Source organism: Phycodurus eques, chromosome 11 (assembly GCF_024500275.1).
Source record: "Phycodurus eques isolate BA_2022a chromosome 11, UOR_Pequ_1.1, whole genome shotgun sequence".
Lineage (NCBI taxonomy): Eukaryota > Metazoa > Chordata > Actinopteri > Syngnathiformes > Syngnathidae > Phycodurus > Phycodurus eques.
Window position 1 is genome coordinate 11,543,631 of NC_084535.1, and position 22,299 is coordinate 11,565,929.

The following is a 22,299-nucleotide window of genomic DNA, read 5'->3' on the forward strand; positions in this document are numbered from 1 at the left end:
AGTTCTTCGGCTGGCCTGGGAACGCCTCGGGATCCCCCTGGAAGAGCTGGATGAAGTGGCTGGGGAGAGGGAAGTCTGGGCATCCCTGCTAAAGCCGCTACCCGACCCGGATAAGCGGTAAAAAAAAAAAAGCCGCGACCCGACCCGGATAAGCGGTAGAAAATGGATGGATGGATGGGAGTAAGATATTTTTATGGGTAATATTTTAATCTGAGTTTGAAATGATAAACTGTTTTGGGATCATAGTTTGTGGTATATTTACATTTAAACCATAAATATAGGCAATTAAAAACATTTTGGAGCCAGGGGCAACAATTAATTCACAGTTTTTTTGCTATTTGTGGCAGGAATCGGTCGCTATTATTGTGTTGTTTTTCATCTTGCACATATTGTACATTTATCCAGAAGATCCTTTGTCTTATCAACCATCTGTCCATGCATCTATCTATCTATCTATCTATCTATCTATCTATCTATCTATCTATCTATCTACCTACCTACCTACCTACCTACCTACCTACCTATCAGGAATTTTAGCTCAGCCTCATGCTTAACTGTCAACGGTTGCATTAAACACTACTACAGAGGTTTTGAAAAAATTATTAATAAATAATTTTTGCCATACTTTATCAAGATTTTATCATAACACATCCCTAGTAAACTGAATACATCTGTTTAAATGGACGTGGCCATTTCTAATTCATTACATCACCTAATTGAATGTTGAATGTGGCTAATGAAAAACGGCATCAAAATAGCCATTGTGTTTGTAAAGATTTGTCTGACTAGGATCTTGTCTAAAACGGCAATAATGGAAAGAACCAAAACTATTGATCAAAGCATTCTTCGATGTCAGTCCCGGCTGATAAAGCACCACCCGTGATGACTGGTGGAAATGGCAAATGTGTTTCAAACATCGATCACATCGGTGTGTGAGAAACGACGCGTGAATTGATCAGCAGGAGACAGAAACATGCTGCTCAGCTGGATACTGAACACAAGGGGGAGGACTGTGTTTACAGCGCACCCAAACATGATGCGCACTGACAGCATTCATCACATTACAGTGTTGAAAATGACTAGTAAGGAACATCGACAATGTCGTGTGACATGATGAAACTAAACGGAAAGAACAGATTTTCTGCTCTACATGATGTACGTGCGTGCGTCAGTGTCAGCCTTGTATGACGTCTCCTTGAAATGCAACCATGGTTGTCACGTGTGTGGTGGTATAATGGAGAGTGTTAGTCGTAGTCGATTAATCAATTAAAAAAAAAAAAAGCCTATTAGAACTTGGACTTCACATTCAGAATGTGAAACCTTTGCATTTATTTTTTTTGTAATTTATCTGACCTGATTCCACTATATTCGTGTTTGCACTATAGTCCTCTGCTCTACTAATGTATTCTTAAGTGTAGCCTAGCAGATTTTGTACGGCTTTGTTATCTCATTGACATAGTAAAAAAAAGCACATTTCTCCCCTGTTGTACGGTTGTACCTCAACAAAAATGCGTCATTTCCTGGCCTATGTGAAATACGTCTCAAAATTGTTCTGTTTTTCTTTGTGGAAACACCCACCTGCACCAAATGTAAGGTCTGCCGCACAACAAGGACGCAGCCAAAACCGACTTAACTGTTGCGCATATGCGGGGTTCTGCAACTAGCTTTAACGATTGTCTGACCGTCGGCTGCTAGTTTTGCTGCAATTTAAATTTTGAAACATCAGTGAAGTGTGTGATAACGTTGCAGATGTAACAGCTATCAAAAACGTAGTTATCATTAAATATGCACCTGTAGCTAGAACGCAAAGTGGGGAGAGTCTCTGTCGCCGTAATGCATGGGTGCAGTCAGTGAATGGGGGATCGATCATAACCAACAGCCTCTCAAAATTTTCACTAACTCTCCTTTATTGTCAGCCATTTCCCATCTTCGTGACCATCCACTTCTTCCTTGACAATTGCGCCATGTTTTTCTGGTACTGGTAATACAGTATATTGTATGTGGGATACAGGGTAGCAGTTTTTCCATTGCAGCGTGCTAATACATATGCGGTGTTCAAACACTTGGTGTGCGGTGAAGATTTGCCAACCTTTTCACGATGGTCCACGTCAGTCGTGTTCAACTGCATCGCTTAGTGTGCAGCAGGTGTAAATTGTGTTCAGAATAATCGTGGTGGGAGAAAAAGGAAGTATGTGTTAGTAGAACTGTGTTTAAAATTATTATTATTTAATCGAGGTTGGCGGCACGGTGGGCGACTGGTTCGAGCGTCTGTCTCACAGTTCTGAGGACTGGAGTTCAATCCCCGGCCCCGCCTGTGTGGAGTTTGCATGTTCTCCCCGTGCCTGCGTGGGTTTTCTCCGGGCACTCCGGTTTCCTCCCACATCCCAAAAATATGCACTGTAGGTTGATTGGAGACTCTAAATTGCCTGTCGGTGTGAACGTGAGTGCGAATGGTTGTTTGTTTCTATGTGCCCTGCGATTGGCTGGCAACCAGTTGAGCTGCACCCGCCTCCTGCGAGATGATAGCTGGGATGGGCTCCAGCACGCCCGGGACCCTAGTGAGGGGAAGCGGCTCAGAAAATGGATATAATAGCGGTTCACGTGGCTGAGGTTGGTCGACTCCAATGCAACACAGACATGAAGCAGTTCTTTCTTATACTTAGTAAATGTCTGAGTTATCCATCCACTTTTCAACACCGCTTATCCTGGTTAGGGTCACGGGGCACTGGAGCCTATCCCAGCTGACTTCGGGTGAAAGGCGGACTACACCCTGAACTGGTCGCCAGTCAGTCGCAGGGCACATATAGACACGGACAACCATTCACACTCACTTTCACACCGTCACTGAGTGGAAACTGAACCCACGCTGCCCGCACCAAAGTCAGGCGAGTGTACCACTACACCATCAGTGACATGTCTGAGTTACTAAAATGCATTTTTCAACAGCCTAATATTGCCATTTTTTCATTTTCTGTTGAGGAATAATGGCATTGATCCATTCTTGTTCATTTCTTTATATGTATTAAAATTTGCATTCTTCCGAGTGTATTTACGTGTATGGAAAAGCTATTCTCAGAATAGGGCGCTTTACTCTCTTTTTTAAGACACTGCTATTATTATGAACACAACTGTAAATCCAGTTAGAATGAGCAAATACAGTAAAGACATGCTTTTGTCATCTGTGATCTTAATTTGCAAACTGGAGCATATTAATTCCCTTCCCAACACAACAAACAGTCTCTTTGAAACTATTTCACCTCTCACTAATGAAGCAATTGTTTCTTCCACCACATGTCAAGCTCGGCGAATGTCGAACCTCACACGCAGACACCGAAAGGCGTTTGTGCTGTCAAGGAGAGGTTTTGTTTGTTTCCGTCAGTTGTGGTGATCCGACACTTGAAAGGTACCACTTGGGTTTAGATCTAGATGAAACAACACACACACACACACACACACACACACACACGCACACACAGTCCAGTGATGCTTGACTGCTCCACATATAATCAGACACAGTCAAACCTCTGGGTTAGACCTGCGTTCATGCAAATTGATTTTGTTGTTACAAAAGCGATATGCTAATTGTTCCATCGCCTTACTCTCTGGTTGCATTCAGCCTTAATTTTCTTAAAATTTTGAGGATTTAAGAGTTGTGATGGAGAACAACTTATTCTTTAATTCTTATGTATTCTATTGATTCACTATATTGTGAAAGAACACATCAAATACTATATACTGTAAACTCTGTCACTGGATCTAGCTTGTCTGATTTAGTTGGAAACGTTGCTGAGCACAGCAGGAAGGCGGCAAACCTTGGATGAGGACTCTTGTTTACTTCAAGGTGAGAATTGTTTTTTGTTCACACTACTCTCACAACACCGCTGCACCTTTTGGCCAGAGTGGCGGAAGTGAGAGAGAGCGCGAGAGAGAGAAAGGCTTGCGTGCCTTAAATGAGCATGTTTATTTGTGACGTGTTGTGTTAGATTACATGTTTATTCAAAGTTTTCATGTGTTTGTGTTTTTGATGAAAATGTAAATACGTAAAGTAAATCACTCATTCACCCTTTGAAGACACCCTAACGGTAAAGCTGTACCGTTTGTTGGGCAAGATTTCAAGTAGTAACTAGTTATTAGCCTGTATGCTTTCAGCTACAGTACATACCTACTATGTGCGCATCTTCTTGGTAAAAACAAAACAAAACAAAACATAACTATCAAAATGTAATAAAATTCTCATTCTGGACATATGGTATTATATATTGTATTATTACATAGCGTATGTAGTTGAGCTATTTCATTTTTATTTTATTGATTTAGGATTTTGTTTAACGCTCCCAAATACAGCTACTGCAGTGAGAAACGCTACATACGTTTGGTTTACAATAATTCCTGGCGTAAAAAGACACTTGTTGGAAATTAAAGGTTAAATTCACAACAGCATGTATACATGGTGAACAGCTTGTGCTTACCCTCTTATATTGGGAGACTGTTAATCTTAGGATACTTCTTGCAAATACTAACCATATGTTGAGTTAATATCCACACTAACCTTTACGCTTCCAGACGCCAGCTGAATTTAACGGTGCTTACATTTAGGAGAAAAACAAGAATCCGAACACAACCTTTTTGGCTAAAGGCTCACTGTGCATCACTAAACTACTGCACTTGAACGATGGTTATGTACTTAAATTGTCTCAGCTTGGAGAGATTTTCCCCATCCACATATTCAATACAACACACTTAATGATTAGGATCATTTTCAGCAACCTTTGTTCCTGGCAGTGAGGAAATAACAGGAACAAATGAATTACAGTGGGGTGCCACTAGAAATCACATAATTAGGCTCAAATGACACTCTACCTGCACGTCATCCAACTTTGTTTATATTTCTTATAAAACGAGTGAAGTTCAGAATAAAACCTGACAGGCACCGATAAATCATAGTAAATTGTGCATCGATAAACAAATGCATTCTAAATTATGACTAATGGCCCAGTGGCCATAAACTAACACAAGCACAACTCAGCAGGCCATTGGGTTTCATGGCCATGCAAAATAAACAGACACGTTTCTTTCACGGTGCTAATAAATTTCCCTGAAAAACTCAAAGAGCGGCCCATCTGCTTCAAATAATTTTTAATTTCCTTTTCTGTCCTGTCCCCATTAGGTATTCCGCAGGGATATTCTCACAATTCTTTCATTTACCTCTTCCCATATGCATCCAATTACCTCTCTCCTGCATCGGGTCGGTGCCTGGTCTCTCTCGAGTACAGTGCAAAATACCTCCACCTGCACTTTAAGCAAACTTTATGCTTGTTTTATTATCTGTGAGAGGCAGTGAGTCATTTATGCTCTGGTGGATTTGGGGCTAGGCCTTTGGTTTGATGTGTTTTGGCTCTGGCCCCACCTGCACCCCCCTTTGCGTTCCCTCCTTACAGGCCGATCTGCTAGCTAAATGGTTCAGCAGATGTTCTCGAATCAGTCAGGGAGTCCATGAAGGGAACCGGCAACTGTGCAAAAAATAGAAAGTAAAAAAAAAACAACAGGGAAATCACTGCATTGGGGTGCCTTTAAAAGAAATCCATTCCCGTTCCACTGTATGAGCAGCAGCTATACAAAAGCATTCTACTTTTTTTTTTTCATTGTATGTGTTCTGGATGAACTGCAGTGGAATAGAACTGAGGGGGGGGGGGGGGGGGGGTGACAAAGTCTATCAAGCGTATCCACTACTGCAGAAATCTTTGTATATAATGCAGACTACCATATGTACAGTATTTTCTATACATTTCCTGTCCTCAATTTTGTGTGTGTGTCTTAAAATATGTCCACAATGTGTTGAAAAAAAGTGTGCTTTGATAACTTTAAATGTGTTTAAAGCATGTGGGAGGTGTAAAACTATTTGTAAAAATGTTTTGAATGGTCTCTATATTTTCACCTAAAACGTGTGAGTCTGGAACACAATGATTCACTGTAGTATGAGAGCCATGACTAAGACAGGACAGTACTTGTGTGTGAAGGAAATTCCGCACTGCCTGGACAACCAACTATTAGTCAGTGTTATTGTCACCGGCTTTTGAGCACACTGCCATGCAGGAACAAGTCACTGAACAGACGACTGGAACTGCGCGTCAACACACGGGCAGTGTGCATGTGCGAGCCGCAATATAATTGTCAGCACCTAGCTTTATGAGCAGGGGATTCTTGTGGAGCTTGCAATTTAATTAAGCGGGAGTAACAAATGTCAATAACTTTTGCAAAGAAACTGGGCTCGGGAGATGGACTTAACACGACCAGGCTGAAGTATTGCAGCAGAGGATTTAAAAAGGGGATGCGGTTTGAACGCAACAACCCTGAAAACAACTATTCACTTATAAATATGAAGTTTAATCATGACCGTGTAATGAATTAGTCTCTTAAAGATTTGTGCAAGCCTATAGTCTCTACATGTTGAAAGAAAAAAGGGATGGTGGGCATGATGGCTGTAAATAAAGTACTATGCAGATAATTTACTTGCACAGCAAAGGATGAGGAGACACTAAAAGGGTAGGCATGTGTTCCTGGAGCTGACACTTTAACAACCGTGTGAAACCCAAGAAAGGCCAACCCGGTTAGTTAAAAAAATGCCGATGTGCGACATTTGTTGTAAACGTCCAAGCAAACAACGTATCAACATACCTTCTTCTTCTTTTCCTTTGGGCTTGTCACTTTAGGGGTCGCCACAGCCCGTTATCCTTTTTCATGTAAGCCTATCTCCTGCATCCTCCTCTCGAACACCAACTGCCCTCATGTCTTCCCTCACGACATCCATCAACCTTCTCTTTGGGCTTCCTCTTGCTCTCTTGCGTAGCAGCTCCATCTTCATCATCCTTCTACCAATATACTGACTCTCTCTCCTCTGGACGTGTCCAAACCATCGAAGTCTGCTCTCTCTAACTTTGTCTCCAAAACATCGAACCTTGGCTGTCCCTCTGATGAGCTCATTTCTAATTTTATCCAACCTGGTCACTCCGGGAGCGAACCTCAACATCTTAATTTCCGCCACCTCCAGCTCTGCTTCCTGTTGTCTCTTCAGTGCCACTGTCTCTAATCCGAACATCATGGCTGGCCTCACCACTGGTTTATAAACGTTGCCCTTCATCCTAGCAGAGACTCTTCAGTCACATAACACACCTGACACCTTCCTCCACCCGTTCCAACATCTATCTTCACTTCCGGACCACACTCACCATTGCTCTGGACGGTTGACCCCAAGTATTTAAAGTCCTCCACCCATGCTATCTCTTCTCCCTGTTGCGTCACTCTTCCCCCTCCACCCCTCTTATTCATGCAAATATATCCTGTCTTACTTCGGCTAATCTTCATTCCTCTGCTTTCCAGTGCATGCCTCCATCTTTCTAACTGTTCCTCCACCTGCTCCCTGCTTTCACTGCAGATCACAATCTCATCTGCAAACATCATGGTCCACAGGGATTCCAGTCTAACGTCATCTGTCAACCTCCCGGCATGATTGCAAGCTCCGAGTTATTGCACTCAGTCGAATGGTGACTGTCGAGACGCTTCTCCCGGCTGTTCTTTGATCATTAATCCATTGCTCGTGTTGGTCTTCCAACTCGGGCCACCACGCCTTGTTTCCGTGGAAACTCAGCTTCGTCTTCTTGGCTTGACGAAGCTCGTTTTCCTGTTTCCTCCACATGCAAACCATGGATTCGTTGATCTTGAATTCTCTCGCGGTTGCTCGATTCCCATGTTCCTCCGCGTAACTGATAGCTTGCAGTTTAAACTGTGCTTTGCAAGCATGTCTCTTCGTAGGTGCCATTTTCGGGGGTCCTTAGCCAAACCGATGTTATTTTGCACAATGCACATACCGGCGCTATAGCGTCCTCCTTCATGCGCACCCTTCCCCCTTTAACAGCAGCATGCTGTCCTCAGCCATGTCCGCTTTTCCTCTGTATAAGCAGCGTGTCGGCAGGAAATGCTCCCAGTCAGTCAAGCGGAGCGCTCATCACACAACAACATTTATAGATTATGGAACTCGGTGCACACATAAGGCGCGCTTGCATTATAAGGCGCTCCGTCCATTTTGGAGAAAATTTAAGACTTTTAGGTGCGTCTTATGGTCGTGAAAATACAGTACATTTCATTGATCATCAATAGGGAAAATTACTAATTATCCATCCATTCATTTTCTGCCTAGCCCAGCTAACTTGTGGTGAGAAGCAGAGTAGACCCTGAACTGGTTGCTAGCCAGTCACTGGGCAATTACCAATCGATTAATAAATGTTTTAATGGGATGGTAGAATTTCTTTCTGAATGTTCTGAACTTTCATTTTGACGCCTTTGTCTTGATCAGAATAATGCTGTCCTGGGGAATTGTGGGGAAGCATGTCGTTCTTTAACAGAGCAAACTAGCTGAGACGAAACCAACAGTGGCACCCAATTTTGCCACAATTCATCCAAGACGCGGTTGATCATCAATCGATTCTACACAAACAATTGATCGACTATTATGCCCATCCCAAAGTCTGGACTGCTGCAGTTACAGAACAATATTCAAAACCGTCTGTGTGAATGTTCATCTTCTCATTTCCGACAATGACTAAGTGAAACGTCATGACTAGTATATTAGACATTAATGGTGCATATAAATGCCACAAAAAAATCTGGAATTTCCTTTTTATAGTTGCTTGTCGTGACTACAGAGGAAAGATATCCACTTCCAAGGGATTGCAAATGAATCCGTCTAATCTCCCTGCCATAAACATGTCTTCATTTCAATGAGTCTGTTTATTGGGATTTTACCACCACGCTCTGGCAAGCTCGTCACTCTTGAATGTGATCTTAGCTTTCAGTCAAAATAGCACTGGGTAAGCACCAGTTGACACGGGCGGATAAGAGGCATCGGAGGCATGGTTGTCCCCGGGAGGGGGGTTCCGGTTTCAGGGTTGCATGATTGAGGCTGCCAACCTGACAGGCCCACCTGCCCAGTGGCTACAGGCAGCTGGCCAACACCATGATTAACGGCCTGCATAAACGCACTCAGCGGGGCCTCGCACACATTTGTGCATTCACTCACACATAGAAGTGTTACTTGACGCTAGAGCCTGTTACAGAGTGGAGGCTCACACCCAGCCAGGAATGACATCCATAACTATTTAGTGCGACAACCCCGCGCTGTTATCACGTTTCAAACCAAGAGACTGGCTCTTGTCAATAGACACGTTATTCTCAAAGATCAATGGAGCAGATTTATGCACAGTGGTATAAAAAAGGGGGGAGATTACACCCAAACTTGGATTCCATATCTGCCTTGAGCTCTTCACCCTCTGATTCGTCCATAAAAAAGAAAATTACATCATAAAGAGTCAACTGGGCTTGATATCAGACTGCCCAGCTCTAATCCCTTGGAGCTTTTTCACTACCTTTGATTTTCATTTTTCAAGGGCGGCGTTTATTCATTTCACGGCAGAGCGTAAAAACATGCACGGTGAAAGCACTCCATCATTTCTTCCCAGAAGAGCAAGGTCGCTGAATGAACGAAACAGACCTGATGCCTGACTGACTCTCTGCAGACCTTTGAGTAGGACAAGTATTCTATTTTCAGAACCTTCAATTATTTTTATATGCTGATTTATAGACTTCATATTTGTTTGTACGAAACAAGCTAAATGCATCAATGACAAAATCAGGCTTCAGGATCTAAAACTACCATTCATGTGCTTCACTGCTGCAGTTTAGGATAGCAATGGAATTCAAATGGGGAGTTAACAGTTAACGCGTGTGAAGACTAGCATTTATGAACTTAAGTCATTCTAGACCAATGTCAAAATCAGGGTTAAAATGTTTATTGTTACTAATAACTACTGTTTAGGGCACCGGCGTCAAACTCAAGGCCTGGGGGCCACAGCCGTCCTGCTATTATGTGGCCCATGAAAGCAAAATAATTTATATCAACTTCCATGAGTCTTGTTGAAATCTGTGCCAAAATTTCAAATCGTCGTTATAAATAATAATGTTGAGATATTGCAAGCATTCTCTTTTGTTACCAAACCCCTATTTACAGTAACTTGAACAATAGTTGAACAAACTAGTACCTTGGTCGTCAAACACCAGTGGGGGGGGGGGAAGAAAAAATAAATAAATCAGGGGTAAAATTGTGATCATGACCTATAACTACAGTTTTCGTGCTTCGGTACTGCTGTTTTGGTTAGTAACTGAACGCAAATGGGAAGTTAGCAGTTAACATATTTGTGAAGAATATAATCTATGAACTGAAGTCATTACAGTGACTACCAGTTTTTGTTTTCCTGATGGGGAAATGGGGGTCACTTTTTGTCAAAACGTTAGAGTGGAGCGGCGTCTATTAGAGTAGGCCCTATAGTTGAAGACATGTCTTTTATTATTATTTTTTTTCAAATTACAAGACAGTGGATGTTAATCTTTTGCTCCAAGCTACAAAACTGTTAGTTTGAGTTTGGAATGCGAAAATGAATATTTACTACACATATAACAAAACATATTGCATACGCCTCTCAGTATGGCATCAAAATGATGTTAATTATGTGGATACCAATAAGGAAAATCAGTCTGTAGATATTAGTATTCCGTGGAGGGCTTTTGGGAAAAAAATTGATACTTGGCGGTAGTTGTTTTTATCCCTTCCGTGAAACACTGCAGGCCATACCTCCAAGTCCAATTAATATCTACACCTCATACATATTACACTACAACATTTTCTAATTGCATTCATCACCAAACCCTCACGTAAGTTTCCAGAGTATATTTATTATCACACTAACTGTGTCTAAATTATTAAACCTTAATGATGTGGGCTCTGAAAATATGTTGTCCTTTATTTTCCCTGCAGAGGATCAATGCTATACATTAGCTGTATAAATTAAGTAATACTTTACCTCGGCATGTTGCTGCTTTCAATATTCGCCTCTCGGTAAAATGTATTCTCACAGTTCGCTAGCTTGTGGGTGCCTCTGGGGAAGAGATGATATAGTTTATTCTAATGAAAAAGCTAGCCACTGTTAATGGTTTAAATGATACATTTGTGCAAGAACAGCAGAGAAAAATGCACGCGCGAGATCGGGGAGAAAACAGGATAATTCACATTCCAACAGGGATATGATGTCATCTGACACATAGAGTATGCCGAGGCTCCTGGGAGGCCTCAGATGCAAGGAACACTCTGCGATGATATATGTGGGTCAGTAATAGGAATGGGCAATATACAATAAAGTCCATCACACTTAAAGGTTAATTACAACAGCCACAGTAGTCCTAGCTATTTATGACGAAAGTGGTTGTTATTAATCAACTTTAGAGTGCCTTGTAACATTATAAGGTGTAAAAGGCATAATGGTGTGACACTATGTAATCTCTGTCTTATTTAGGATACTTAAATAAAGCCTTTATTCGAATATTATCGCAGGAAAAGTGCCAATTAGCACGGTTAATCCAAATTTTGAATGAGCTATAATGAAAGGCTTGCTTTGTCAGGATGAGCGATACATTCAGACTGAACCACAAACGTAATTTGAAGTAACGGATGTCTTTAATTCGGAATCCTGCGTGTTATTATCTTTGCAACAGATCTAAATGGAACACAGTGGGTGCGAGCCGCCCCTTTTTTAAGGTCGCCTGGAGATAAAAGGAGATTAGGGTGCATTGTCTCATTTCAAGAGCATCATCCATAACACCTCTCCTCGGAGTGACTTCAATTACATTAACAAGCTAAATGCTTGTGTGAGGGGGGGCATTTAGAGGTAAAATCACAGAGGGAGAGTACAAAGGTAAAGCCTGTGACTGATGACACGGCGGTCGAGGAAATACAGAAGACTGAGTGCATCCGAGCAGGCTAGCCTTGATATTTGCCAGAAAAACCTCTGTATCTCCTCCTACTAAGATAAATTCCCGCTGATCGCTAATTGTGCGATTCTTCTTGTCCACATCAACTTCAGCCCGACAGGTTATTTCAGCTTGTTATCGGGAAAACATTTATCCGCTTGGAATTATTACTGTGCTAGGGCCTCTGGTGAAAGGCAAACACTAGTGAATCTTGGAGAGTTATGGTCGGGCCTCTCCTCATTAGATGGACAATCGACTGGCAGAGTGGAGGGGCCCAATCGGCATCCTTTATTGAGTGTTAAGGCGACACCGGCTGACATTAACATCTCTTTGCGTCATTGTAAGGGCTGGAGAGAAAATGGCTGCCATAGATCGTGGAATGAGGAGCGGCAAGCAAGGTCAGACGGCCGGGAAGATTCTTCATGTGCGGGACATTTTCAAGAAAAGAAAAAAAAAAAAAAAGATGAAGGCGGAAAATATAACGCAATGTGTCATTTTGATAAGTTTGCATCACACTGTGCTCTCTCGGGGCAGCAGAACTCACCGGAAACCAACCGAAACAAGACAAGCCACCTAATCTCATTTTGTCTGAATGGATTTATCGAGCACGGTTGAGAATAAAACACTGCCACAACAAAATTGCGGCCGCTTCCGAGGAGCGCTTTTCATTCAGTGGCAATTACAGTCCACACACCTGGCAGCACACGAGACATCCCAATCCCTAACAACGTCGCAGAGGAACTCTCTTCCTCTACCCCACTAAATTGGCTCTGTAGCGCCAACCCAATTAGGGCTGAAATATGGTAACTGCAGCGACCATTACGGAGGCGCCGAGATTGCGCCGCGAGAAGTGCACAAGGGGTAGGAGGGGGGTCCGCTTCGGGAGTGATGGGTTGCGCCAACTTGTGCTGACACAGCAGAAAAGGGCACCATGGTGAGGGGATAGCAGATAGACAAAAGAGGAATGACAAACACTCCTAAATAAATATCCTGTGGCCTTATATTAAAGGAAGGACAAGAATGATTACGTTTCCAGCTGAGCACTACAATTTCATATCCTTGATGTCAACTCTGGATCTTGCAAACTTGCTTCATGCTAATACACTGCTGGTGTTGAATTTCAATTATGGATTGTTCACATTTCATTACTTTGAAAAGTCGTGTTAGGCCACTGCTTAAGTACAATGTAAATGGGTAGCAATTGCTGCGTAAATCACAGCACACTACTGCAATATTTTGCCAACAATAATCATGATGCAGCGATTATTGTGAGGATAAGCAAGCTCAGAAAACGGATGGATGGATGGATTTACTGAAGAAAAATCATTCTTGATAAGAACAACTTGTGATCTTGCACACTAAGCATACCCAATGTAACAATGAAAAAAATTATAAAATAAACCTTTATTTGAACCGACATGGGGAAATTCAATTTTGTGAAGCAGCAAAGTAGATGGCTGCAGCACACAAAAATAATAATTTAAGGAAAAAATCTCAAAACACGTATGTAAATTCAGCAACCATCAGGCAAATGTGTGTAGAAACGGCACATGAATAATGCTATATATACAGGATGCATAGAATGCAAGAATAGTCAGCAGCATGTATGACGCAAAAAAAACTAGAGATGTGTCAGTAAATAGTCTGTGTACAGATAAGCAGCTGAGAACATCACTAAAACTAACTCTCAGCAGTGGATTGACAACTTCACATAACTAATAAAAAATGAGGCATGTCAGAAAGGTTCCGCGACTGACATCATACAAGATATATTTCAAACCCTTCAGTGCAGGGCAGATGATCAACTAGCACGTTTACTCTGCCAGTCAGGGACCTGGCAGTCATAGTAACAGGGGGGAGGTGGGTTCTTACTAGGCTCATGGCGGTGCTCATGGGGCCGGCCCCTCTGGCTGGATGGCTGCTTGGCGTGGGGGCTCCCCTCTCATGTCCCTGGCTACTCTCCGGGTTGCCCACCTTATCATTCCATTGTCGGGTGCCCCTATCCGCCGTCCTTTCCACCAAGCAGGCAACATCGTCTCGCCTCGGTGGGGCCGGTGGACCACCCTGGATCCCTCTGCGTGGGACAGGTAGACTCCTCGGCCCGACCCCGCCTCTCGATTGAGTGGGGTGGGGTCCTCACCAAGGGGACCACTTTTGAAGATGTTGAGGACATCAAAATGGCCGCGATGATGGCGCTGCAGAGGACGAAAGGAAAGAAATCCTTCCAGAAGTGCATGAAAGTGGGTCAAAGAGGAGGCCGATAAAGTGCGTTAGACTTTAGGGGGATTATTTCGAAGGGGAAAACTTCTCGTTTGGATTTGAAATATAACTTTTGTGACCTGTCCTCGAACCTTTCTGACCGCCCTTGTATACTGTAAACAGAACACTATACTGTCTCCTTTTATTTACTCCCACGATTTTGACCTCCGTGCATTGTCCAAACTACTTTTATTGTCAATCAACAACTTGAAATGTTCACTATTTAAGGTTGTAAACACTTGGGTTATCAAAACAAAGGGGGCATAATGAAATAGTTTGTACTAGGTGTTGAACAGACTAATCGATGAGTCGACTGTACTACACTGCATTGACATTTAGAACTTGAAATTGCCCAATTACTAGTCATGTGTTTTGTTTTTTGGCATCTCGTCTTCCAATCAGCCAATTTACAAAGGACTTTTCGTATCACCTTTCCGCTGGCGAAAGATAATCCACCAGACTATAACGGTCTGTGTCAAAGCAAAATGTCGAGCTAACAAGGCGTCATATGTCTGCGTAGGTGCACTGGTTGTGGATGAGCACAGTGGTTAGCTTGCATCGCTAACTTCAGCCATTCTGATCATCGCAAGTGTTAAAAAGATTCATACCAGCCGGAGCAAAGGACTGGGGGAGGAATGAGGACGGGGCGAAGTGAATCTCCATCTTAGTTGCCAGAATATTATGTCTGATAATGCACAGACAACAACTGTGCTAGCTAGAACTTTATTCACCAAACAACATGCTACAACATCACGACACGTGTCGATTTTGATAGTGACGTCAGTGTCGTAACACTTTTAGCAGTACAGCTGGCTCTTTAGATAATAATGCCCTGGGTTATTTCTCTCCCATTAATTACAACAACTACATTCAGTGTAATGGTGAGTTAATCATTTGTTTTTAATTGTTTCTATGCTGATTCGTCAAAATATATTAGTGTGAAAATGATACATAGCACAAAAAAGGTTGGGGACCGCTGTGTAACTGTACTGAAAAAAATCTCAATCAACTAATCGACGTCAACTGGACTTTCAACACATTAGCGTCGGCTACAAAAATCGTTAGCCATGCAACCCCTACTTAGCACATCGGCATAAGAATGCTGTTATACAGCACAAGATCATCATCACATCAGTTAACAGCATACTTGTACAATATTTCTTATAATTATGGATTTACTGGTGTGTTAGTGTAGGTTAGAGATAAGACTACGGTGCGTTATGATTTACCTACAAATTCGGATTACATCACCACTGTAGGAATGGAATGCCGTCGAAAACGGAGGACACCCTGTATACTGTATACATACACAAAAGAGCGAGGGCCCCTTGAACATGTTTGAATTGTTGCTTCAGATATGCAGTGTTGACAGTACATGGATAGTGTGTTTGAGAATTCTTCTGCGCTAACAAAGGGCATTTGAACAAACCTGCAAAACAAACTGCCGCGCCTATCCTGCTCTCTCTCTCTCTCTCTCTCTCTCTCTCTCTCTCTCTCTCTCTCTCTCCCTGGAAAGCTAGCTGTGGCTTACCTGTGTTTCTGACAGCAGGGTTACTAATGTCCCCCATGCCAGCAAAGGATTCTGATTTGATATAAGCATTCAAAGCTGTCTGCCTTGAGATATGGCGTCTGTCACCCTCCGCTACGATTGATTCCCCCTCGCCCTTAAATGCAGTGCTTGCAATGCAAGCCAAGGACGTTCGCCTGCCTGGTCAAGTAATGACAATCGTCTTTAAGAAATAATGGCCCCAACGTCACGTTTGAAAAGTTGCCGGGCCGCATCCAATAATGAATTCCTGGTGGATGACACATTGATGTATTCCTAGTCTTCAGAAGGGACACTGTAGCTGCAATTTAATTGACAAGAAATGAATTCAGTAGGTTGGGGAGGGAAGGCAGGGATGAGATGGCGGGCGGGAGGAGGCAGAAAAGGGGACTAAATTCTGTGTGATCAGCAAGGTTTCAAACAATCATTGGCCAAGTGAAGTCTCCGCCATATCTATAAGTCACCATGTTTTATAGGCCATTACGATCTCTAGAGAAGGGCCGCGTGGAGACCGCGGCTTTTTGTCGAAATTAAAATGTCAGAGTGAAAGAAATAGAACAAAACAGGGAATCTGCAATTAATTACCCGGCCATAAAAATTCAATAATCAGGAGGCGATGCTGTTTTGCTGCGCAGCAGTAGTCCAGATCACTGCGAACTGAAATAGGATGCATTCATCTCACCAAATTAAATTCCTAATGTACAACGGGATAGAGCGGAGAAGGAAGGACCTCAGGTGTACCAGGTGTAATTTAGTTCACAGAGTAAGCGTTAAAACAGAAAACCAATGCAAACAACCCAATACAAGAAACAAAGCATGGATCATTCTATAATGACACGGTTAATGTGGTTTACCTTGAATTTGAATCAAATCTCAAATGTGCCAGTAGAACAGAGGTAATTGCTCTTAATGATTTTCAGAATCACACACACGTCATCAGCGTGCCGCGATGAGTATTCAATAGTTTAACTGTTGTTAATGTTAGGAAAGAGACCGTGTAATGTTCACTGAAGCCCTTGACAAATGAAGCTGAGGGCAGACCGCACGGCAAAAGGGGAGGAGGCGTTCAGAATGGACACAAATATATGGAGAGAAATTGCTCCCAGGATAATGAGGATGTCCAAATGGTAAATGTAGTCCATTAAAATATGATCTCATTGTTATATTTCACATTGATAGAGAACATCGACTCCTGCTTACCATGATGTACTGCATGATAGCGGATTGTACACAAAGCCTTGATCATTGTCCCGTTGTGTTCTAATGCTAGTAGGGAGAACGACTTTGTTGTTACACTGTTGTTAAACAACGACCCTGTTTGGATTACGCATGCATTATGAATAGTGTGGATGGATTTGCAGTTGCTCTTACAAGAATAACTTTGACAGACTGTCTTATCAAATGACAAATATGACATTTATTCAAAGTTTAGTGAAATTGTAGATTGTAACTGCCTGTAAAAGCAGACACTTTTGCATCTATTTCTCCTGTGTCATTGTTCTGGGTCAATGGCACCAACACAGAATGGGGTGGGACAAGCCAGCCCACCAATTCTCCACCTTGTATCAGAGGCAGTTTTGAGAATATAGGAGTCATATTCCTGTGGGAATTTCAGAATTCCGGGACAGGGATGTGAGCCGTCTGACATGTATTTTATACGTGTCAAACGCTTACACAGACATTGTCACGAACATATTTGTCAGTCATCGGAGGAATATTTTTACGGATGATCTGGTACAGATCTGATACATCTTGGGGTAAAAGAGGCTAGTGTCATCAGGTGAGTAATTAAGATGATAGGAAGCAAACTGAGAAGGCTGTAGAGCAGATTGAAACCTATTCAAATAGTGATGACAGATTGCAACGATGGTACCAAACACAAAGTCCTTTCTCCAAATCCAAACAATCCTAATTCGGAAAGCCAGCCAGCCCCTTTGTATACCGCAGTTTTCAAGATTTGCGCATTATTTGCTGAGTGACAGAAATGCTGTGTTCGAAATATGATTAAACAAATCGGTGTGTCTTCAGTCCATAGCCCACCCCTCCATATGGAAATCAGTTAGATATTTGTTTGGTTTTTTTTGCTCGCGCTAACAGCAATAAAACAAACTCCTTGGTAGAAGTAATAAAATAAACCTGATCTTTGCTTCTTTGTCCAGGCATCTTTACAATGTTCATATGTGTCAAGGTGACAGAAGGGCACAGACTGCAGTGTTGAGGACGCCTTGTAGACACGAGCCTCCCCCAGCATGCGGGGTGATCTGAAGGGGAAGGAGGAGTGGTTTTTAATTTAAGGAATGCGGCGGCGCCATATTTCACCTTCTCTTGTTGTCTCACATTATCTTGGTAAACATCTCGGGAACTAATATGATATATTTCTGAGGCGGCAGTGTTTCATCCTGCTCCCGGTGTGATTGATGAACGACGGCGGGATGAAACCGGGACAGAGATTTATAGCGCTCTGGTGCACGGAATATGTATGATTATCAGCTGTGCGGTGCGGCGAAGGCGGCTCAGTTTGAGTGATAGGCACACGGACAGAAATCTACTAAATGACTCCATTCCCCCTGAGAAGTCACAGGAGGAGTTTTATTTCATGCCGTCCCTCATTCGGGGGCCTTTTGGAGAGTGTGTGCTGCGAGATGAGCCCGTGACTAAAACTCTAAAACCTAAATCACATCACATGACTGGGGTTAGGCATATCATGCACATCGTGCGTTGGCTCAATCTTTCTTCTTACACAAGGCGACCATTGTAAGACGATTGGAGGAAAAATAAAGCAACTCTCCATCACCGATGTCTATCATGTCCACAGCACAGAAACAGTGCATGGTGAGATTTAAAGTGTAGACTGTATATGGTATAATAATTAGACGTTTACATTGTTTTGTTTTCACAAAACAAAACAAATATGAGTACAGTGAATCCTCACTATTTGCGGGGGTTAGGTAACCCTAACCCAAAAATGTTAAATTAAATAGCCTATATCTTTTGTGACACTAGTCCTGGAACCTTTCTGACACTCCTTGCACTGTATTGTCAGAAACTGTACCTTACATTGAGCAGCGAACTGTTACCAGTTAATCAGATGTTAACTTCCACCACGCTCAATAGCGACCCGGACCTGTCTCCGCATCATCTTGAGATGTTTACTACTCTGCTTTCTTCAGCATCAACCCCACAAGAAGCCTTGCCTGATTGTCAGTCGTGTACTCGAATCTTCTTTTATGCTGCTGTTCACTCCAAGGCAGGCCGGTATCAGCTGGTGGTCAACGCTAGCTACTCCTATGTTAACATGGCGCCTTAGAAGGAGTGGGGCATCTCAGGGCGCTGTAGAAAGAGAACAAAAATACATGAGTAGGCGCAAATAGGTGCGTTTTTCAACAAATAGTTATACTTGTACAGACCTTCTGGTCTAATTATTAGCTATAAATCACACAATTTAACAATAACGCAAAATTAATCCTGTATCACATTGTGTGATTGTTTTGTCAGTGTTTAGGGTGTGTGGTGGGAGAGCTGCGGTGCGTCAACAAAGTTGGGTATAAGGGGAGCGTGGCTTAAAAAATGTGGGAATCATTGGTCTACACTTCTCATTTGGTGTAAAGTGACAGTTGCTTTCAGTGTGAAATCCGATGGACGTTAATTTTGTCTAACCTCTGATTTACTTATAATACCTATTGGCATATCTGAGTGCCTTGAACATCCATCCATCCATTCGCTGTGCCGCCTGGAACAGTCAACTCCTAATTGATTGATAGGATGTCACCATAAATCCAAAATCCCATGCACTTTATTGATTCACGCAGGGCTTCTGCGTGAATCAATCAATAATGCTTCTCTGCATACAAGATTGTCGTGTTCCATCACGCATGTTTTTCGCCACGCAATGGCATTTTCATGCAAACTGTAAGGTTTTCTGCATCGATGAATTACTGACTGGTGTGACATGAAAGACACCCAAGAGAGGACTTTGTTTCCTATTCACTTTAATTTACATTTACACAAAGCTCATAAATATCACTAATGCACAGGGATACCGTGGTCAGAGTAATTGTTTGTTTCCTATGGGGGACTCGCTTGCCAATACTGCTAATGAACACTCAATTGTCAAAATTGGAATGGCAGGAGATACCAAACTTAACAAATGTTAAATTTAAATGTCCATTATTAATGTCACCAAAATAGGGTTATTTATTTGTTGCATTAAATGTTTTATGCTAGGTAGCTGCTTAAGAGAAACATTGTCTAATTACTTTGTTGGATGCTAGTTAGCTTGGTAGCTTCTTGTAATGACAACTTAAATCAGTAAAAAAAACAAAAAAAACGTTTCTACAGTTTTAGCTGTATTTAAGGGCCGAGGAAACCTATGTACTGCAAAGTTCAGACTGTAAGCCGTGATTTCCCCTTAGCATTAACCCCTGCGACTTAAACAATGATGTAGCTCATTTGCGGGTTTTCCCAATCCCAGGAGCGTCACATTCATCTATTCTTAGCTTCTCTTTAACTCACAAAAATTGTGTTTACTCCTCATGAACTTTTCAATGAGCTCCGTTTATTAAAAAGCCACATATATGATCCATGTATGTAATTAATGTGTTCACATTTTTAAACATACAAAGCATTGAACATTGAAAAAGGCAATCAAGCCACTGTAAATTAACTTGTAGTAAATGAATCGATGGTAGTTTTTTGTATGCGTAATATATATAAAGTTCTGATATCGCTTTAATTTTGTGGACTGCAATTTATGGTACTGTAGGTGCTTGCCCAACAAACGGCAACAAACAAATTGTAACGATTTACAATCTAGTCTAATGAAAGCGCAAATGTGAACACACAAAAATGATCACGTGTGGCCAATTGCCATAATATTAAGGTGCAGATAATTCAGCTACTTGGGTACTAGCTAGCCTCAAGCAAAATGTCTATAAAATCCATGTGGGTAGCAGATAGTTTACTTTGAAGATTAAATCTAGTTAACAAAATAAATACATTACATACAGAGTCTTTTTGCAAGACAATTGTGATAACCCTTATCGTATTTTCTGAAAGTATTAGGGCTTCTTACATCTATATGTCAGGGCTGGCAGGCTGAATGTCTTTCTACAAAATTAGAGTAAATTATTATTCTACTTTAAGTAAGATGTTATTAGACATTGACAGTCATTTAATGGTGATCCTTGCCATGAAAATAAGATAAAAAGGCAATTTCAGACAAACTCAGTAACATTTACAAGTTAGCCCCAGAGGAACTATTTCAAACAGTGAGTGATTCTACAGTATGTGATAACTTACACTTAAATTTTATTCAGACTGTCTTCATTACACAACAGGTCAGGCACAACATTTGGGGAGAGCCGTAAAAAAAAAAAAAAAAAAAAAAAAAAGCTGAAATGTTGGCTTGTAGGCAGGAAAAACACAGTTGTAACTATAATATAATTTATTATAGCTCAGTTTTAGTTTGAGTTGCAGTTTGCCATTTTAGCCGGCCAACGTGTCCAATTACCTCACCTAAATAGAATGTGGCTATCACTGAACACATGAATTAGAGTATTATATAGAAAAATAAATCATGTTCCGGACAGTGGCTAAATGTTAGCTGGAAAAAACAGTGCAGTTTTGTACATGGGAATTCATCTCTGACAAAGTGCAACAAGGCACATATTTATTCACTTACATACAGTAGGCCTCCAAGCAAAGGACAAAATTACCCCATCCATGTCAATGTGACTGTGGAGTGTGGTCAAGCATAAGGTCCATAAGGTGGAACAATGAGAGTGTCTGTTGTCTCATAATACTAATGCAATAAAGATCTCATATGGTATCAGCAAGGCTTTTCAGCACTTGTTAATGCGCAATCGTTCTGGTGAGATGAGGAAGCTGCAGCAAATCATGTTGAATGTTGGGTGGCAGGTTGCAAGAGCACATGGATGGTTCAAGACCAAAACGTTAAAAACGGTTTGAGGAAGATTTAGTTTTTAGACATGTTAATATTGTCGAAAGCCAGGAATCTAAATTTGAATGAAGGACAAGGACAGGCGTACAGTGGAAACTCCAAAGAATGCAATCTGCTCCATGACGCTGGTTGACTTCAAAGTCAATCAATGGAATAATTTAAAGTGAAGTAATTCCTTCTAGTTTCAAACTTTCACTATTATAAAACTCATTAACTGTACAGGCCATGTTTTATTTACATTATCAGTGGTAGGAAGTAAGGTAGCACAAATACTTAATTTCTGTTCTTAAGTATTTATCAGGTCTCTGTACTTTACTTTTCTGATGACTTTTTACCTTTACTCAATGCATTTGAAAACAGATGTCGTTACTTTCTACTCCTCACTTGTAAAAAGATAGGCTTGTTTGACATTATCTGCTCCAAAAATGATTGACTGAATTGAATGACTTCTGTCTTGTGCCAGCCTAAAAACCACAAGTTTCTAGCATGCAGAAATTCTCCATGTAATCTGAAAAGGCATGTCCAGGTAGGGGTATATATTCTCAGTTGATATCATTATCTAATTTGGCGTTTTTTTTTTTTTTTTGTTCGTCAGTTCACAACATTAGCAAAGCTATTGGGAACAAGTTGTTTCGATAGCATAAAAGCCGGAGCTAACGCTAGCTAGCTCATGGTTTCGAAA